The following is a 20,912-nucleotide window of genomic DNA, read 5'->3' as shown; positions in this document are numbered from 1 at the left end:
AAGTGTCTATAAAAGGTAGCCATTTGTTTCCTTAATTAAAATATTGGCCATATACATAATATGCCCAATGAATCAATACGAATTAAAGTATAAAAATGCTATAAAAGGGACCCATTATTGGTCATATAAAAGCGTATCAAACACATCCTTTTATATCAAACAATAGCGATTGATATAAAAGTGATTCAATCACGACCCTTTTATTCTACTTTTATTCTACTTTATTAAAAAGGCCTATAAAAGAGAAAATAATTGGACATATACATATTTTGGCCTATGATACATCTTTTATATCAAAATTATATCAAATTGATATAAAAGTGTATCAAACACAACCCTTTTATTACAATTTGATATCAAATTGTATAAAAGGGGCGTGTTTGATACACTTTGATAGGGGCGTGGCACCTGTCAGATTTCTTTTTGACGAGTAATACAGCCCCCTTACTACTTGTGTGCAAGGTTTACAGAGCGTGGCCACGTGTGTACAAGGTATACGGAGCAGAGCCGCATGTGTACGAGGTTTACGGAGTGGAGCCATGTGTGTACTGAGTGGAGCCATGTGTGTGCGAGGTGTACAGAGTGGAGCCGTGTGTGTACGAGGCATAAAAAGTGGAACCGTGTGTGTATGATGTGTGCGGATCCATACGTGTACAAGGTGTATGGTGGGGTGCATTCATACCTCCCAGCGGGACAGTCCTGATTTTGAGAGAGATTCTGCCACACTGCCCTGGCTGGGAGCTTACTTTTCCCTCAGACACAGGAGTACACGGCGGAGCCCTGAAGAGCACTTTAAAATTCACACGTGACGTTACACCGGAAGTGACATGCTAGAAGCTGAGGGTAATTTCGGGAGGTGATTGTGACGGAACCATGGAGGCACTTCAGGGAATGCTTCAGATCCATCACTGTGTCCTCCTCCAACAGCACGGACAGCAGGATCGCCTTGGACTCAGGGATGCCGGCCATGTGAGCGGATCATGATGTGTCCTGCATCGGGTGGCTCAGGTGGGCACTATAGTGGGAGCCGGGCTGCTATAGTATCTTTATAGAACCTTTCTTTCTCTCTCTGTTTCTTTATCTCTCTAATCTTTCTTTTTTTCTTTCTCTCTCTCTGTTCTTTCTTTCTCTCTCTGTTTCTTTCCTTCTTTCTTCTCTTTCTTTCTTTCTTTCTTTCTTTCTTTCTTTCTTTCTTTCTCTGTTCTTTCTTTCTTTACCCTCTTTCTTTCTCTCTCTCTTCTTTCTTTCTTTCCCCTCTTTCTTTCTCTCTCTGTTCTTTCTCTCTGTTCTTTCTTTTTTTTCCACAGTACCAGTCAGTGTGCCCACAGTACCAGTAGAATAGAGGGGTAGGAAACTAGGTGGCAGTGGTCACACTGAGCCTCTCATACTTTTTACTGGTGTATAATCATATGCCCTGAGCACCCCCATAAAGTGGGCCATCCCCAGACAACAGGGTACAAACAAATCACTTACTATCAGTTCAAATGGACAGTTATATACGTATAGTTAATGATGTCCCTTTGCAAAGCAGTGGGGAAGATCAGAATACACTGAGGAGACCAGAGCAGTGGGGTTTGGGGAGAAGAATTATATGGGGCCCATTATACTGTATGAAGTATTATATGGTGCCAATTATGCTGTATGAAGTAATATACACTCACTGGCCACTTTATTAGGTACACCTGTCCAACTGTGTGTTAAGACTTAATTTCTAATCAGCCAATCACATGGCGGCAACTCAGTGCATTTAGGCATGTAGACATGGTCAAGACAATCTCCTGCAGTTCAAATCGAGCATCAGTATGGGGAAGAAAGGTGATTTGAGTGCCTTTGAACGTGGCATGATTGTTGGTGCCAGAAGGGCTGGTCTGAGAATTTCAGAAACTGCTGATCTACTGGGATTTTCACGCACAACCATCTCTAGGGTTTACAGAGAATGGTCCGAAAAAGAAAAAAAATCCAGTGAGCGGCAGTTCTGTGGCCGGAAATGCCATGTTGATGCCAGAGGTCAGAGGAGAATGGGCAGACTGGTTCGAGCTGATAGAAAGGCAACAGTGACTCAAATTGCCACCCGTTACAACCAAGGTAGGCAGAAGAGCATCTCTGAACGCACAGTGCGTCGAACTTTGAGGCAGATGGGCTACAGCAGCAGAAGACCACACTGGGTACCACTCCTCTCAGCTAAGAACAGGAAACTGAGGCTACAATTTGCACAAGCTCATCGAAATTGGACAGTAGAAGATTGGAAAAATGTTGCCTGGTCTGATGAGTCTCGATTTCTGCTGCGACATTCGGATGGTAGGGTCAGAATTTGGCGTAAACAACATGAAAGCATGGATCCATCCTGCCTTGTATCAACGGTTCAGGCTGGTGGTGGTGGTGTCATGGTGTGGGGAATTTTTTCTGGGCACTCTTTGGGCCCCTTGGTACCAATTGAGCATCGTTGCAACGCCACAGCCTACCTGAGTATTGTTGCTGACCATGTCCATCCCTTTATGACCACAATGTACCCAACATCTGATGGCTACTTTCAGCAGGATAATGCGCCATGTCATAAAGCTCGAATCATCTCAGATTGGTTTCTTGAACATGACAATGAGTTTACTGTACTCAAATGGCCTCCTCAGTCACCAGATCTCAATCCAATAGAGCATCTTTGGGATGTGGTGGAACGGGAGATTCGCATCAGGGATGTGCAGCCGACAAATCTGCGCCAACTGTGTGATGCCATCATGTCAATATGGTCCAAAATCTCTGAGGAATGCTTCCAGCACCTTGTTGAATCTCTGCCACGAAGAATTGAGGCAGTTCTGAAGGCAAAAGGGGGTCCAACCCCTTACTAGCATGGTGTACCTAATAAAGTGGCCAGTGAGTGTATGGTGCCCATTATACTGTATGCAGTAATATATGGTGCCCATTATGCTGTATGAAGTATTATATGGTGTCCATTATACTGTATGAAGTAATATATGGTGCCCATTATACTGTATGAAGTAATATATGGGGCCCATTATACTGTATGAAGTAATATATGGGGCACATAATACTGTATGGAGCATTATGTGGGGCCCATTATACTGTATGCAGTAATATATGGGGCACATAATACTGTATGGAGCATTATGTGGGGATAGGGGATGTTTATTGTGGATCTGACCGCTGGGACCCCATGATCCTAGGAAACGTAGCTTTGAACAGCACCATGTAAATGGAGCTGTGGTCAGTCATACGCACTGTGGTGAAATTCACATGTAGCTCTTCAAATAACTCCTTAAAAAGAGTGATGAGGGGACGACAAAGTATAGCAAAAATTCACTGATCGGGGCTGATGAGTGTTTTAGTATGTGGGCTGGTGGGATTTGGGTGGCAGGGCTGCTTTTTTGTCCCAGTCCGGCCCTGTGCCAGGCCTACCATTGCCATTAATGACCCTTGTTCTGGATACTTCTGTGTTGTTCTTGTATGTGCCTGTGATGGAGCTGACATCCTTGTGTTTGGACACCTTTTTTTTTCTATGTATCTAAATCAAAATGTCCACTATTGTACTCAGTTTTACTTTACAGCATAGATACGAAAATTTACTTTGTGTGCGGGGGGGGCGTCATTTTGCTGTTCACCTCAAGCAGCAGAGAGGCTAGGTTCACCCCTGCAAGGGCACAATGTGCCAAGCATAGCATCCTGGGTCTTATAAAGACCTCACAACACTATGTGGATAGCCAATCACAGTAATGTCACAATCAAAATGGCTATGGCATTATAGTGACTGTCAGGAAATCCTCACATGTTCATTGGCTGTCTACAAAGCACCAAACATGAGGGGCTGGAACTCCAGCTCCCTCTAGAAAATTAAAAAAAAATTGCCAAGTAGCGAGCATCTTGACTACACTGATGCTCAAGAAAGTAACCATTAGTGATGAGCACGCTCGTTCATCACTAATCCAGACTTCTCAACCCCACCGGATTACAGCATTACAGCAGTGGAACATAAAGTCAAATAAAATGCTCCTCTTATTCTGGTATGTTCACATGGACCTCTTCTCACTCCAACGAGGGTATCCAGTTCTTGTTTTGTAATTTTTAGTGTCTGCCTCCTTTTCCTCCTCCACCATCATATCTACAGGGTCATGGTCCGAACCTTTTTTCTAATTTTTCAAGTGTATGTATGATGCCCTACTAGATAATTTTTAAAGGCCTTACTCTAATATCCTCTTATATTATATTTATATAATATATACTAGCTGAAGAGCCCAGCATTGCCTGGGCATAGTATCCCCTGTATATAGTATATACCTGTATGTCATCTCCTTTTGTATATAATATATACACCTGTATGTCATCTCCTCCTGTATAAAGTATACACATGTATGTCATCTCCTCCTGTATATAGTATATGCATGTATATAATCTCCCCCTGTATATATTATGTACCTGTATGTCATCTCCCCCTGTATATAGTATAAATTTGTATGTAATCTCTTCTTGTATATAGTATATATCTGGATATCATCTCCCCCTGTATATAGTATATACCTGTATGTCACCTGTATATATTATATACCGGTATGTCATCACCCCCTGTATATAGTATATACCGGTATGTCATCTCCCCCTGTATATAGTATATACCGGTATGTCATCTCCCCCTGTATATAGTATATACCTGTATGACATTTCTTCTTGTCTAATATATAAAGCTCAAGTTGTGTGTGTATGTACAGTATGTATGTATGTGTGTATGTCCGGGATTGGCATCCGCACCGTCGCAGCTACAGTCACAAAATTTGGCACAGTCAAATGTCTGGACCCTGAGAGTGTCCTAGGCTATGTTGTGAGGCAAAATTTTAACCCCACACGTTCCAATTCACCAAACAATTTTGCCCCTATCTACATAATAGGGAAAAGTGTGTGCGTATCAAGCCCAGCCCCTCATTATGATGTCATAATGGTTGCCATGACGATGCTGATGTCATCATAGGTTGCAAGCCCTGCCGCTTACTATGATGTCATAATGGTTGACTATGGGATGGCGGATATGTATGATGGGTATATGGGCACGGAGGATATGTATGATGGGTATATGGGCACGGGACTACTGTATGTGATGGAGGATGTGTGTTGGGTATATGGGTACTCGACTATGGGATGGCGGATATGTATGATGGGTATATGGGCAAGGGACTATGGGATGGAGGATGTGTGATGGGTATATGGGCATGGGACTATGGTATGGAGGATATGTACGATGGGTATATGGGCACGGGCCTATGGGATCGTGGATATGTATGATGGGTATATGGGCACGGGACTATGGGATGGAGGATAATTATTATTTGCTATAACTAAACACAGTTAGTTACTATGCCCGGGCAGCGCCAGGCTCTTCAGCTAGTATATAGTATATATCTGGATATCATCTCCCCTTGTATATAGTATATACCTGTATGTCATCTCCCCTTGAATATAGTATATACCGGTATGTCATCTCCCCCAGTATACAGTATATACCTGTATGTCATCTCCCCCTGTATATAGTATATACTTGTATGTCATCTCCCCATGTGTATAGTATATACTTGTATGTCATCTCCCCCTGCATATAGTATATAACTGTATGTCATCTCCCATGTATATAGTATATACCTGTATGTCATCTCCCCTGTATATAATATATATCTGTACATCTCGCAGGTTCCCTCCTTTCTGTACACGAAGGAGGCGCAGTCACTGCTGAGACGTTTCAGTGGCCCTTGAGGAAGCAGCTCTTGCCTCCCTTTCTTCCATTTCTGTACTCCTTTCTGTAAGGCTGTGTTCACACGCCGCATTTTTTTTCGCATTTTTAGGTGGGATTTGCCAAAACATCAGCTCAAAAAGCGCTTAAAATAAGCTTCCCATTAATTTCTATGCATTTTGCACTTTTTGTGCATATTGATGCGTTTTTTACCTTAAAAAAAGCTTTGCGGTAAAAAACGCAGCATGCTCATTAATTTTGCGGAAAGTTTGACGTTTCTAGCTATTTTCTATGGGTCTGGAAACGCGCGGAAAAAAACACATAAAAAACACGCGTTTTTTGCACCAAAAACGCGCAGAAAAAAACGCGCATTTTCTGGGAAGGGAATCCGGTTTTTATGCAGAAATTTCTGCATACATGTGCACACAGCCTAAGTCTTAGCTCCCTTTCTTCTTTCTGTAAGTCTTGCTCATTGAGGCGTAATACAGCTTTTCTCTTAGAGAAAGCAGATTTCAACCTTGTGGGAGTGTAGTACCATTTAGTTAGAAATTGTAAAGAAGGACTAATTTAGAGTGGCATTAGTTGTAGCTGTATAAATAAGTTTAAAGCAAACCAGGCATTGTCAGGATGGTGCTGTTACACCGATTAAAATGATACCTGGGTTGGAGAAATCCGTCTTGTGTTTTTTTTTTAATCTGTGTTTGAATTTTTAAGTTAATGAGGTGCTTCTAGCCAGACAAAGAGAAGTTCGTGATTCTGGTATCCCCCAGCAATCTGTGTCAGAGGGCGATCTGTGTCAGCACAGTAATAAATTGTGTTATTTCCAGCTGTATAGAAGGACGATAACACCATAGATACAATAAGAAGAATAGGCCTCAATTATCACAACTGTCTACAACAGTGTTTCTCAACTCCAGTCCTCAAGACCCAAAACAGGTCAAGTTTTCAGGATATCCTTAGTATTGCACATGTGATAATTTCATCACCTGCTTAATAGTGTTGAGCATTCCGATACTGCAACTATCGGGTATCGGCCGATATTCGCTGTATCGGAATTCCGATATCTAGTACCGATAATTTTTCAATATCGGATACCGGAATCGGAAGTCCCCATAATGCAATGAGCCACTGTTGTGGCTGTGATTGGCTGCTGAAATGATGTCATCATGATGCACGGTCTGTGCGCATCATGATGCGCGGTCTGTGCCGACTGCGGGGGGTCTGTGCCGACTGTCGGGGGTCTGTGCCGGCTGCCGGTGGTCTGTACGGGCCTCTCGGGGGTCTGTACAGGCCTGTTGGGGGCCTGTGCCGGCTGCCGTTGGTCTGTACGGGCCTCTCGGGGGTTTGTGCCGGCTGCCGGTGGTCTGTACGGGCCTCTCGGGGGTCTGTACAGGCCTGTCGGGGACCTGTGCCGGCTGCCGGTGGTCTGTACAGACCTCTCGGGGGCCTGTGCTGGCTTTCGGTGGTCTGTGCCGGCTGCCGGGGGCCTGTGCCAGCTGCCGGTGGTCTGTACGGGCCTTTCGGGGGCCTGTGCCGGCTGTCGGTGGCCTGTGCCGGCTGCCGGGGCTCTTGTGTGTGTACAGGCATCGTCTGATGGGACTAAAAGTCCCATCGGGCGATGCCTGCTACAATGACAGTGATTGACACATTAGCCAATGATGGGACAATAGTAGTCCCATCATCCGGCTAATGTGTTGAATGTAAAAAAAACAACAACATACTACATACATACTACATATATAGTACATTCATACAACATACATACATACTACATAATACATACATACTACATTCATACAACATACATACATACTACATACAGTTGTGGCCAAAAGTATTGACACCCCTGCAATTCTGTCAGATAATACTCAGTTTCTTCCTGAAAATGATTGCAAACACAAATTCTTTGGTATTATTATCTTCATTTAATTTGTCTTAAATGAAAAAACACAAAAAGAATTGTCCTAAAGCCAAATTGGATATAATTCCACACCAAACATAAAAAAAGGGTGGACAAAAGTATTGGCACTGTTCGAAAAATCATGTGATGCTTCTCTAATTTGTGTAATTAACAGCACCATCTCCAAAGACCAGAATGTGCCAGTGTCTACCGTGCGCAATGTCATCAAGAAGTTTAAAGCCCATGGCACTGTGGCTAACCTCCCTAGATGTGGACGGAAAAGAAAAATTGACAAGAGATTTCAATGCAAGATTGTGCGGTTGTTGGATAAAGAACCTCGACTAACATCCAAACAAGTTCAAGCTGCCCTGCAGTCCATGGGTGCAACAGTGTCAACCCGTACTATCCGTCGGCGTCTGAATGAAAAGGGACTGTATGGTAGGAGATCCCGGAAGACCCCACTTCTTACCCCGAGACATAAAAAAGCCAGGCTGGAGTTTGCCAAAACTTACCTGAAAAAGCCTAAAACTTTTTGGAAGAATGTTCTCTGGTCAGATGAGACAAAAGTAGAGCTTTTTGGGCAAAGGCATCAACATAGAGTTTACAGGAGATAAAAGAGGCATTCAAAGAAAAGAACACGGTCCCTACAGTCAAACATGGTGGAGGTTCCCTGATGTTTTGGGGTTGGTTCGCTGCCTCTGGCACTGGACTGCTTGACCGTGTGCATGGCATTATGAAGTCTGAAAGCTACCAACAAATTTTGCAGCATAATGTAGGGCCCAGTGTGAGAAAGCTGGGTCTCCCTCAGAGGTCATGGGTCTTCCAGCAGGACAATGACCCAAAACACACTTCAAAAATCACTAGAAAATGGTTTGAGAGAAAGTACTGGAGACTTCTAAGGTGACCAGCAATGAGTCCAGACCTGAATCCCATAGAACACCTGTGGAGAGATCTAAAAATGGCAGTTTGGAGAAGGCACCCTTCTAATATCAGGGACCTGGAGCAGTTTGCCAAAGAAGAATGGTCTAAAATTCCAGCAGAGCATTGTAAGAAACTCATTGATGGTTACTGGAAGCAGTTGGTCGCAGTTATTTTGACTAAAGGTTGTGCAACCAAGTATTAGGCTGAGGGTGCCAATACTTTTGTCTGGCCCATTTTTGGATTTTTGTGTGAAATGATCAATGTTTTGGTTTTTGCTTCATTCTCTTTTGTGTTTTTTCATTTAAGACAAATTAAATGAAGATAATAATACCAAAGAATTTGTGTTTGCAATCATTTTCAGGAAGAATCTGAGTATTATCTGACAGAATTGCAGGGGTGTCAATACTTTTGGCCACAACTGTACATGCTACATATATACTACATTCATACAACATACAGGCATACTACATACATGCTACATATACTACATTCATACAACATACATACATACTACATAATGCATACATACTACATATATACTACATTCATACAACATACATATATACTACATACATGCTACATATATATTACATTCATAAAACATACATATATGCTACATACATACTTCATATATACTACATTCATACAATACATGCTACATACATACTACATACATGCTACATATATACTACATTCATATATACTACATACATGCTACATATATGCTACATTCATACTACATACATACTACATACTACATACATGCTTCATATATACTACATTCATGCAACATACATACATAGTACATACTAAATACATACTACATACAACATGCTACAGACATACGACATACATACATACTACATACTGCATACATACTACTTACATACTACATACAATACATTCATACATTCATACAATACATACAAAGACATGCAGTACATATAACATAGAGTACATACTCACCATCATTTGTCACTTTGATCCCCGAAGCCAGTGTCATCTATAAAAAATTAGAAAATAACAAACAAGCGATATACTTCCTGATCCACAGAAATCCATGAGGGTACCACACCGATTTCCCATGGAGAACAGCAGCATCAGCTGATGCGACCGCTCTCTAGGGGCTTCATTAATCCAAGGACGGGAGGTAGGTATCCTTCCGCACTGTATTCCTCCGCCACTGTAAAAAATAGTCCCTAGTCTCACTGTATGGCAAAAGCTGCGTGGGAACTTTATCACACAGCAATGCCAAAAGTGAGACTAGGGACTATTTTTTTACAGTGGTGGAGGAATACAGTGCGGAAGGATACCTACCTCCCGTCATTGGATTATTGAAGCCCCTAGAGAGCGGTCGCATCAGCTGATGCTGCTGTTCTCCACGGGAAATCGGCATGGGACCCTCGTGGATTTCTGCGGATCAGGAAGTATATCGGTTGTTTGTTATTTTCTAATTTTTTATAGATGACACTGGCTTTGGGGATCAAAGTGACAAGTGATGGGGAGTATGCACTCTATGTTATATGTACTGTATGCCTATGTATGTATTGTATGAATGTATGAATGTATTGTATGCAGTATGTATGTATGTTGTATGTCTGTAGCATGTTGTATGTATGTAGTATGTATGTAGTATGTGCTGTGTATGTATGTTGTATGAATGTAGTATATATGAAGCATGTATGTAGTATGTATGTATGTTGTATGAATGTAGTATATATGTAGTATGTATGTAGTATATATGTATGGTGCATGAATGTAGTATATATGTAGAATGTATGTAGTATGTATGTTGTATGCATGTAGTATATATGCAGCATGTATGTAGTATGTATGTATGTTGTATGAATGTGGTATACATGTAGTATGTATGTAGTATATATGTATGTTGCATGAATGCAGTATATATGTAGCATGCATGTAGTATGCATGTTGTATGAATGTAGTATATATGTAGCATGTATGTAGTATGTATGTATGTTGTATGAATGTAGTATATATGTAGCATATATGTAGTATGTAGTATATATGTATGTTGTATGAATGTAGTATATATGTAGCATGTATGTAGTATGTAGTATGTATGTATGTTGTATGAATGTAGTATATATGTAGCATGTATGTAGTATGTAGTATGTATGTAGCATGTATGTAGTATGTAGTATGTATGTATGTTGTATGAATGTAGTATATATGTAGCATGCATGTAATATGTAGTATGTATGTATATTGTATGAATGTAGTATATATGTAGCATGTATGTAGTATGTATGTTGTATGAATGTAGTGTATATGTTGTATGTATGTAGTATATATGTATGTTGTATGAATGTAGTATATATGTAGCATTTATGTAGTATATATGTATGTTGTATGAATGTAGTATATATGTAGTATGTATGTAGTATATATGTATGGTGCATGAATGTAGTATATAAGTAGCATGTATGTAGTATGTATGTTGTATGCATGTAGTATATATGCAGCATGTATGTAGTATGTATGTTGTATGAATGTGGTATACATGTAGTATGTATGTAGTATATATGTATGTTGCATGAATGCAGTATATATGTAGCATGCATGTAGTATGCATGTTGTATGAATGTAGTATATATGTAGCATGTATGTAGTATGTATGTATGTTGTATGAATGTAGTATATATGTAGCATATATGTAGTATGTAGTATATATGTATGTTGTATGAATGTAGTATATATGTAGCATGTATGTAGTATGTATGTATGTTGTATGAATGTAGTATATATGTAGCATGTATGTAGTATGTAGTATGTATGTATGTTGTATGAATGTAGTATATATGTAGCATGTATGTAGTATGTATGTAGCATGTATGTAGTATGTAGTATGTATGTTGTATGAATGTAGTATATATGTAGCATGCATGTAATATGTAGTATGTATGTATATTGTATGAATGTAGTATATATGTAGCATGTATGTAGTATGTATGTATGTTGTATGAATGTAGTGTATATGTTGTATGTATGTAGTATATATGTATGTTGTATGAATGTAGTATATATGTAGCATTTATGTAGTATATATGTATGTTGTATGAATGCAGTATATATGTAGCATGTATGTAGTATATAGTATGTATGTTGTATGAATGTAGTATATATGTAGCATGTATGTAGTATATATGTATGTTGTATGACTGTAGTATATATATAGCATGTATGTCAAGTCACATAGGACGATGCCTGCACACACACAAGACCCCCGGCAGGCACGCACAGACCACCAGCAGCTGGCACAGGCCCCTGGCAGCCGGCACAGACCACCAACAGCCGGCACAGACCCCCGAGAGGCCTATACAGACCACCGGAAGCCGGCACAGGCCCCCGACAGTCGGCACAGACCCCCGAGAGGCCCGTACAGACCACCGGCAGCCGGCTCAGGCCCCTGGCAGCCAGCACAGACCACCAACAGCCGGCACAGGCCCCCGAGAGGCCCGTATAGACCACTGGCAGCCAGTACAGGCCCCCGACAGGCCTGTACAGACCCCCGAGAGGCCTGTACAGACCACCGGCAGCCAGCACAGGCCCCCGGCAGTCGGTACAGACCCCCGAGAGGCCTATACAGACCACCGGAAGCCGGCACAGGCCCCCGACAGTCGGCACAGACCCCCGAGAGGCCCGTACAGACCACCGGCAGCCGGCACAGGCCCCCGACAGTCGGCACAGACCCCCGAGAGGCCTGCACAGACCCCGTCCACACACACAGGCACGCACAGTGTCCGCCCACGCACCGCCCACACTCTTCCCCCCTCCCGAACAGGATGTACAAGGCAAGAAAGGGTTTTTTTTAATTCCGATATTTCTGTCCCATTGACTTGAATGGGACTTCCGGTATCGGAATCGGCGATACCGATGCTTTTTGGGGTATCGGGCCGATCCAATCCAATCCGATATTTCTGAATATCGGATGGTATCGCTCAACACTACTGCTTAAACATTAATAGCAACACCTGTGCAATACTAAGGAAATCCTGAAAACATGACCTGATGGTGGGACTGGTGTTGAGAAACTCTGGTGTACAAGGAAAACTGTTGCTCATAGCAACCAGTCACTGCTCAGCTTTCATCTTTTAAACAGCTCTGGTGAAATGAAAGATGCTTTGTGATTGGTTGATATGGGCAACACAGGCAGTGTAATCTGTTGTGATCAAGAAGATGTACCTATGAAATAGATATATTAGATATTTATTATGTATATATTATATTAGATACTTATTATGTATATATTAGATATTTACTATACAGGGCTTTGCGTGTTGAGTGAGTGTGGCTATGTGGAGTCAGTGTGACTTGATACGCACCCACACATATACACGTACATACGTACATACACACACACACATATATATATATATATATACAGTATATATATACATATACAGTATATATGCACTATATATAGTATATATACACACACATATATATATATATATATATATATATATGGGTGTTTCATTTTGTATGGTAAAAATTAAAGTGTCAAATTTTTGCAGACCTTGCTTACGCCCCGAGTCTCACTAATGTAAAAAGTATATATGCCAAATTTCAAGATGATTGAACAATATTTAGAGGTTGCACACTTTTATCAGTTTAATAAAAGTACGCAAAAAACAGATTTTCAATGTTAAGTATTTATTATTAGAAATTCAAACAATTAAAAACTTAGAATAATAGTGACAATAAACAGTAACATTGATAGGCAGTATCATACGTATTAAATGATTTACACTAATGTGCTGTGAAAGATGCAAGTCCTTCTTTTGTTCGCTTGGTGACGGCTTATCTATGATACTCGATAACTCTTAACAAGAACTGTTTCTGTTGCTCATCTCTGATCGAATTATTAAACTTCTTTTTCAGAGCAATACCCCTTTCTGCAGTGTCATTCACCACCTTAAGGCTGTGTGCACACGTAAGCGTTTTTTCGCGTTTTTAAGCGTTTTTACTGGCAAAAACGCTTAAAAGAAGCATCCCATTCAATTTAATGAATTCTGCACTTTTTGTGCATATTGATGTGTTTTTTCCATGAAAAAAATGCATCGCGGTAAACGCAGCATACTCATTAATTTTGCGGAAAAATCCAAATTTCTAACTATTTTCTATAAGACTGGGGACGCTCTGGAAAAAAAACGCATAAAAAATGCACGTTTTCTGGGAAGGAGTCCGGTTTTCAGTCAGGAATTTTCTGCATATGTGGGTACATAGCCTAAGAGCATTGATGGAGCGTCTTAGTGCATCACTGCAATACTCTTCTACGTCGTGGATCCCAAATAATTCAAAGAATGTCTTTGTTTTACTTGTAACAAAATTGCTGAGGTCTTTTCCTTCAAAAACTAGGTTTTTACCTTCCAACCGTTTCAGTTCCTTTTTATTTTCAGGTTTCATTCCTAAATTTTCAAACATCTTATCCGTCTCAGCCTGACCGATACGATCATCCAAAAATGCCAATCCTGTTAGTTTCTGACAGATACCAAATGTGTCTCTTAGCCCCTGTGAGGGCCCTTTCTCTGACATCTTTATCTGGATAATATTGCAAAAGCTGTAGCATCTCCAAATCATTCTTTGGAGCCTATTGTCTTACAATTGCCTCACGCCAAAAGTGGATATATATCAGACAGACAAAACGTGCTACTTTTCTTATTCCTTTCCATTCGGTATTAGACATATGCAATTGTTTAGTGACTAGCATAATTTTGATTACATATATGGCCTTTGCCATCCACCTTGCTTCAGTCAGAGCCCCTGGAACCCTAAATTCGAAATCGTTTTCATCCCAACCTCCAAGATATAGAAGTGATAGTTGTAATAGCTCCTCTTTGTAATCTTCTCTTGGATGACTGCCATCTTTCAAGACATTGTTGAGGTAGTCCACCATTTTATTCGGTCATCCATGACAGCACCACCTGAGAGAGGGGATCCGCACTCCAGGTACAGGAAATCCTACAGATACATAAGGGCGGCACCTCTCCCATGCATCAGTTGGTTTCCTGTTCCTGGAGGACAGGATTCCCTACAGATCATATCATCATGGATGAAGGAATCCCCAGGCCGGCTGTTGGGCTCAGGTAGCGGGGGGTCTCCTACCTCTCACAGTGCTGAGTCCCCTGGAAGCATCACAGTTGGCCCGGGTAGGGTTCCACGTCAGTGTGCGGAACAGGTGGGAGCAGGGCCCGGCGGATGCCCGTCTCCGGGGCCGTCGGGTAAGTATGGATCCCCCGGACCCCGGTCCCCGGTCCTGTGGGTGCGGTCTCCCTTCGGTTCAGGTCGCGGTCTGGGACAGATGGCTGTGCCTCGGTGGCGTGCAGGGGGCGCTGTGCGGGGTCGGGTGCCGCCATGGGGCTGGTGGCCTGCGCGTCCCCGCGCGTTCACTCACACCAGAAGTGATGCGGCCGGCGGGGGGCGGGGCCGGTAGCACCGGGCCGGAAGTCAGATGCCAGCCGGCTTTTCTCCCAGGTGCGTCACCGGGCACAGCGGCGCAAGCGCCGACATAGCGGCTGGGGCGGAGGGGGGCGCTCGTGGGGAGGAGTATCCATGGACGTCGGGAGGGGGAAGGGGGGAGAATTAGCCCCTGGCCATGACACCTCTGAACCCGGATTGCCGGGGGGAAGATAAAAGGGCCCAGAAGCACTGCAGAGCGGCTTCAGCTCAGGTGCAGAAATTTACGAGCCGGAAGCTCCCGTGGCCCAGCTGGACCGAGAGCAGGAATGTACCTCAGAGAGGTCCCAAACCAGCTCCCAGCAAAAGAAAAAACTAATTGGACAATCCCGCCATAGAAGATCCTCCAGGCCGAAGGATCCAGCTCGCCCCCCCGTGATCCGGTACCTACGCCTTCTGCTCAGGGTAAGAGATCTCCGTGAATGTGCCCTGATGCAGTGTTCCCCTCATGTTTTTCCTCCTATAGGGGAAGAAATGCGCTGACAAGGCAAAAAATAGGGAGTGCGCCCTTTGCAAATGCCCCTTGCCGGACGCCTACCCTTAAAGGCTGTGCCAGTCATGTATACGGAAGACGGTAAAAAAAAAAAAAAGGGAGTAGTCCCAAAAAATTACCATGCATACGTCCTTACCCTGTCCCCCCCTCTTGTAGGTGGCGGAAGAAACCCCTGACTTCGCTACAAGTCTAAGGGTAATTATCAGGACAGAAGTTAAAGCCCTAAAGTGAATACCCCAGGGGGAGTCATCTAGGAAAAGAAAGAGAGCAAGTTTCTCAGGGTCAGGCTCTTCAGCTGACCCTAGAGGAAATGAAGACTCCTCAGAGCCCTCCACCTCCGCGTCTGCGTCCTCTTCAGAGGAAGACGCCAGTCGTTTCTGCCTGGGTCTGGAACAAGTGGACAAACTAGTCAAGGCAGTCAGGGCTACCATGGGGGTAACAGACACAAAACCAGAACGGTCAGCACAGGATCTAATGTTCGGGGGTTTAGACCCCAGGAAACGTAAGTTGTTCCCATTAAACGACAAGGTCCAAAATTTGATCAATAGGGAATGGAGGAAACCAGAAAGAAAAGGCTCCCTACCACCAGCTTTTAAATGGCGATATCCCTTTGAAGACCCCGTGGTGAACAAATGGGACAAAGCCCTAAAATTGGACCCAGCAGTGGATAAGGCGTCCAAAAAATCCGCTATCCCCTTTGATGACATGGTCTCTTTAAAGGATCCACTAGATAAAAAGGCGGACGCCTACTTGAAAGGGACATGGGAAATGTCAGCTGGCGCCCTGAGACCGGCAGTAGCAGCTACCTGCACAGCCAGATCTATGATGGTCTGGCTGGACCAGCTGGAAACACAGTTAGAGGACAGAGCCTCGAGGGAGTCTATCTTGAAAACCCTACCTACCATCCAGGATGCGGCAGCCTTTTTTAGTTGACGCCTCGGCAGATTCCGCAAGGATGGTGGCCAAAGCCGCAGGGCTATCAAATGCAGCCTGACGGGCTATATGGCTGAAATGCTGGCCCGGGGACATCCAGGCCAGATCCCGGCTTTGCTCCATCCCGTGTGAGGGGGAATATCTATTCAGACCAGTCCTCGATGAACTCCTGGAGAAGGCTGGCGACGATAAAAAGAAATTCCCTTCCCTGTGCACCCCTTCCTATAGGCGTCCCTTTGCTAGGAAGAGATTTTTCCGTAGGAGATCATCCAGGGACCGGGGCAGATGGGAAGATAAAAAGAAAAGAGGTACCGGGTTTGGAGGGGGACACCAGGAAGTATCCCGTGAGACCAAGAAACCTCCCCAATGACTAGAGGCCACGGTGGGAGGTAGACTATCGGCCTTCTACCAAGCCTGGTCGCAGATCTCAAACAGTGACTGGATCCGGGGGTTGGTAGCCTCAGACCTAAGGCTAGAATTTGCCTGTGCCCCCCGGAGCAGTTTTAGGGTCACCCCGCTCAGGTCTTCCCTGGCGGAACAGGCTGCCCTAGAGACTGAAATTCTTGACCTATGCCATAAGGGTGTACTGATAAAGGTACCAGAGGCGGAGAAGGGCGAAGGCTTTTACTCCCCCATATTTTTGGTCCGTAAACCGGACAATCCTTACAGGACCATAATCAACCTGAGGGCACTCAACAGATACCTGATCATTCGACTTTTCAATATGGAAACGATTAATTCCACAATAAAATTACTGTTTGAGAATTGTTTAATGGTGGTGTTGGATTTAAAAGATGCTTATTACCATATACCCATCTATGCGTCTCATCAGCGTTTCCTTAGAGTGGCGGTTCATTTAGAGGGGTCGTTACAGCATTTTCAATATGTTGCCTTTCCCTTTGGTATAGCAGTCACCCCCCGGGTGTTTACTAAGGTTATAGCGGAGGTTATGGCCCATCTGCGGGAAGTAGACATCCTAGTAATCCCCTACCTGGATGACTTCCTTATTGTAGGCAAAACAGCAGACCATTGTCTGGATCAACTGCAAAAAGCAAAATCAGCTCTGGAATGGTTAGGGTGGCTATTAAACATTAAGAAGTCCCATCTACAGCCCATGAAAGTCCAGCAGTTCTTGGCCTTAACCATAGTTTCGCAGAAACAGGAGTGTCGTCTTCCACCTGAAAAATTAGTTCACCTACGTCAGCAGGTCCCGAACACCTCCAATAGCCCTACCATGTCTCTTAGAAAGGCAATGTCCCTCCTGGGCTCTCTCTCATCCTGCATCCCCACGGTCCGGTGGGCCCAGTTCCATACAAGGGTGCTACAGGGCGAGGTTTTACGCCATCAAAAGATCCTGGGCGGTTATCTAGAAGGCCAGTTGACTCTGTCCCAACATACTTTGAAATCCCTCGAGTGGTGGCTAGACGAAAACAATCTAGCCAGAGGGGTGCCCTGGGAATATAACGTAACCCGGGTAGTCACCACAGACGCAAGCCCTATGGGTTGGGGGGCCCACATGGGGGAAATCTTGATCCAGGACCTGTGGGAATACCATCAGTTGGAAATGTCCTCCAATCTGAAAAAGCTAATAGCCATAGAGCAGGCAGTCAAAAACCTTTTTGTGTATCTACAGGGTCACCATGTTCGAATATTCTCCGACAATCAGGTCACCGTGGCTTACCTCAACCACCAAGGTGGGACTCGTTCCAGGCCTCTGATGGAGGTAGCAGAGCGGCTGTTCCAATGGGCAGAGCAACATCTCCTGTCTTTAACAGCTCTGCACATAAAAGGAAAAGAAAACACTGCAGCAGACTTCCTAAGCCACAACATTCTAAAGCAAGGGGAATGGTCCTTAAAAACCTCCATCTACGACCTGATCGCAAAAAAATGGGGGAAGCCAGAAGTAGACCTCTTCGCCACCAGAGAGAACAGGAAGGTTCCTCAGTTCTGCGCTCTAAATCCCAGGGAGAACCCTCTGGTAGTAGATTCCCTTCTGATCAAATGCGACTTCGGGCTAGCATATGCCTTTCCTCCCCTGTCTCTACTACCCCTGGTGATGAGGAAAATCAGAAAGGACAAGGCGAGGATTATAGTGATCGCCCCTTTTTGGCCCAGGAGTGCATGGTTCTCATGCCTCTGGACCATGTCTGTGTCCGACCCTTGGGTCCTACCAAACATCCCAGACCTCCTATCCCAGGACCCAGTTTACCATCCTCAGGTAGCTGGCCTACATCTGACGGCGTGGATTTTGAACGGGCACTACTAAAGGAGAAAGGTTTCTCCCCAGCCCTAATTAACACCCTGCTCAAAAGCAGAAAGCCACTAACAACTAAAATCTACGTCAGGATTTGGAAAAGATTCCTTCAGGCATCAGGGGTAGTAGCTGGGCAGTCCACTCCCATAGCACAGATCTAAGAGTTCTTACAAAGAGGTCTGGACATGGGACTCTCCACCAGCACCCTTAAAGTGCAGGTGTCGGCTCTAGGGGCACTTTTCAACTGCAACATCGCCAATAACTATTGGATCAATAGGTTTATTAAAGCAACAGGCAGGTCCAGACAAGTAGTAAAAAATAAATTTATGCCGTGGGAACTAAACCTAGACCTCATGGCCATGACGGAGGGCCCGTTTGAACCTATCAGCCTCCACAAAAAATCTGTCTTTTAAAGTAGCTCTTCTAGTAGCGTTGACATCAGCCCGTAGAGTAAGTGACATCCAGGCATTATCTAGACTTCCTCCCTACATACAATCCAGGGACGACAGAGTAATTCTTACACCCGATCCAGCATACCTGCCTAAAGTAGCCTCCAGTTTCCATAGAACTCAGGAGATAGTCCTTCCATCCTTCCTCCCTAATCCCACAAACAATAAGGAAAGGAAACTACACACTCTAGATGTTAGGAGATGTTTCCTAGAGTACCTGGCGGTTACCGACCCCTGGAAAGAGGATAATGCCTTGTTTATCTCCTGTCAGGGCACCAGAAAGGGCCTTAGGGCTTCGAAAAGCTTGCTTGCGAGGTGGATTATGGAGGCCATTTCATTAGCATACACCTCAAAGGGCAAACTGGCTCCTGGCAAGCTGAGGGTGCTTTCCACCAGGGCCATGGCAACCTCGTGGGCAGAGAGAGATCAGAGGTCTCGATCGACCAAATATGTAAGGCAGCAACTTGGTCCTCTCAGAGCACCTTTTATAACCATTATAGGCTAGACCTGGGTGCTTCCTCAGACCTCTCCTTTGGTGTCAGGGTTCTGCAGGCTGTAGTCCCTCCCTAAAGTAAATTATTACTCTCTGTAATTCTCTCAGGTGGTGCTGTCATGGACGACCAAATAAAGTCGTAGTTACTCAACGGTTAACGGTATTTTTCAGAGTCCATGACAGCACCCATATATTCCCTCCCTTTAGGTTAATTTGGGTGTGCACTTCTTCCTCTTATATGTACACAGGTAATTAATAGTCATGTAGAGTATTGTATATAAATTGTGCTATTAACTTCGGTGGTCCTCTTGTGCTCTGTAAACTAACTGATGCGTGGGAGAGGTGCCGCCCTTATGTATCTGAAGGATTTCCTGTTCCTGGAGGGCGGATCCCCGCTCTCAGGTGGTGCTGTCATGGACTCTGAAAAATACCATTAACCAGTGAGTAACTACGACTTTCACACATTGTTTTTCATTTTCAGCCGTAATTCTGCCGGAGACACACTGACTCTAATGCAATCCCCCTTTGTGTACAAGGACTTCTGTTTAACATCTGCTTTTTATAGCACCTTTAAAAATCCAGTTTTTTTTTTTAATTTCCTGCATCCTTGTTCAAAAAAAAGAAAATTGAAAAGATATGGAGAGGATAATAAAAGCTGCTAAATGGAAACAAGAGTATGAATCTGTTTTAGGAAAGAAAAGAAAGGGGAAATATTGATTACTAGCTGAAGAGCCGGGCGCTGCCCGGGCATAGTAACTAACTGGTTAGTTATAGCAAATTATAATTATCCTCCATTCCATAGTCCCGTGCCCGTATACCCATCATACATATCCACGATCCCATAGGCCCGTGCCCATATACCCATCATACATATCCTCCATCCCATAGTCCCGTGCCCATATACCCATCATACATATCCTCCATCCCATAGTCCCATGCCAATATACCCATCATACATATTCTCCATCTCATAGTCCCGTGCCCATATACCCATCATACATATTCTCCATCCCATAGTCCCATGCCCATATACCCATCATACATATATACCATCCCATAGTCGAGTGCCCATATGCCCATCACACATCCTTCATCTCAAAGTCCCAGGCCCATATACCCATCATACATATCCTCCATCCCATAGTCCGGTGCCCATATACCCATCATACATATCCGCCATCCCATAGTCCCGTGCCCATATACCCGTCATACATATCCTCCATCCCATAGTCCAGTGCCCATATACCCATCACACATCCTCCAT

Source organism: Dendrobates tinctorius, unplaced genomic scaffold, assembly GCF_039654945.1.
Source record: "Dendrobates tinctorius isolate UK_male_01 unplaced genomic scaffold, ASM3965494v1 ptg000177l, whole genome shotgun sequence".
Lineage (NCBI taxonomy): Eukaryota > Metazoa > Chordata > Amphibia > Anura > Dendrobatidae > Dendrobates > Dendrobates tinctorius.
This window is presented reverse-complemented; position numbering follows the sequence as displayed.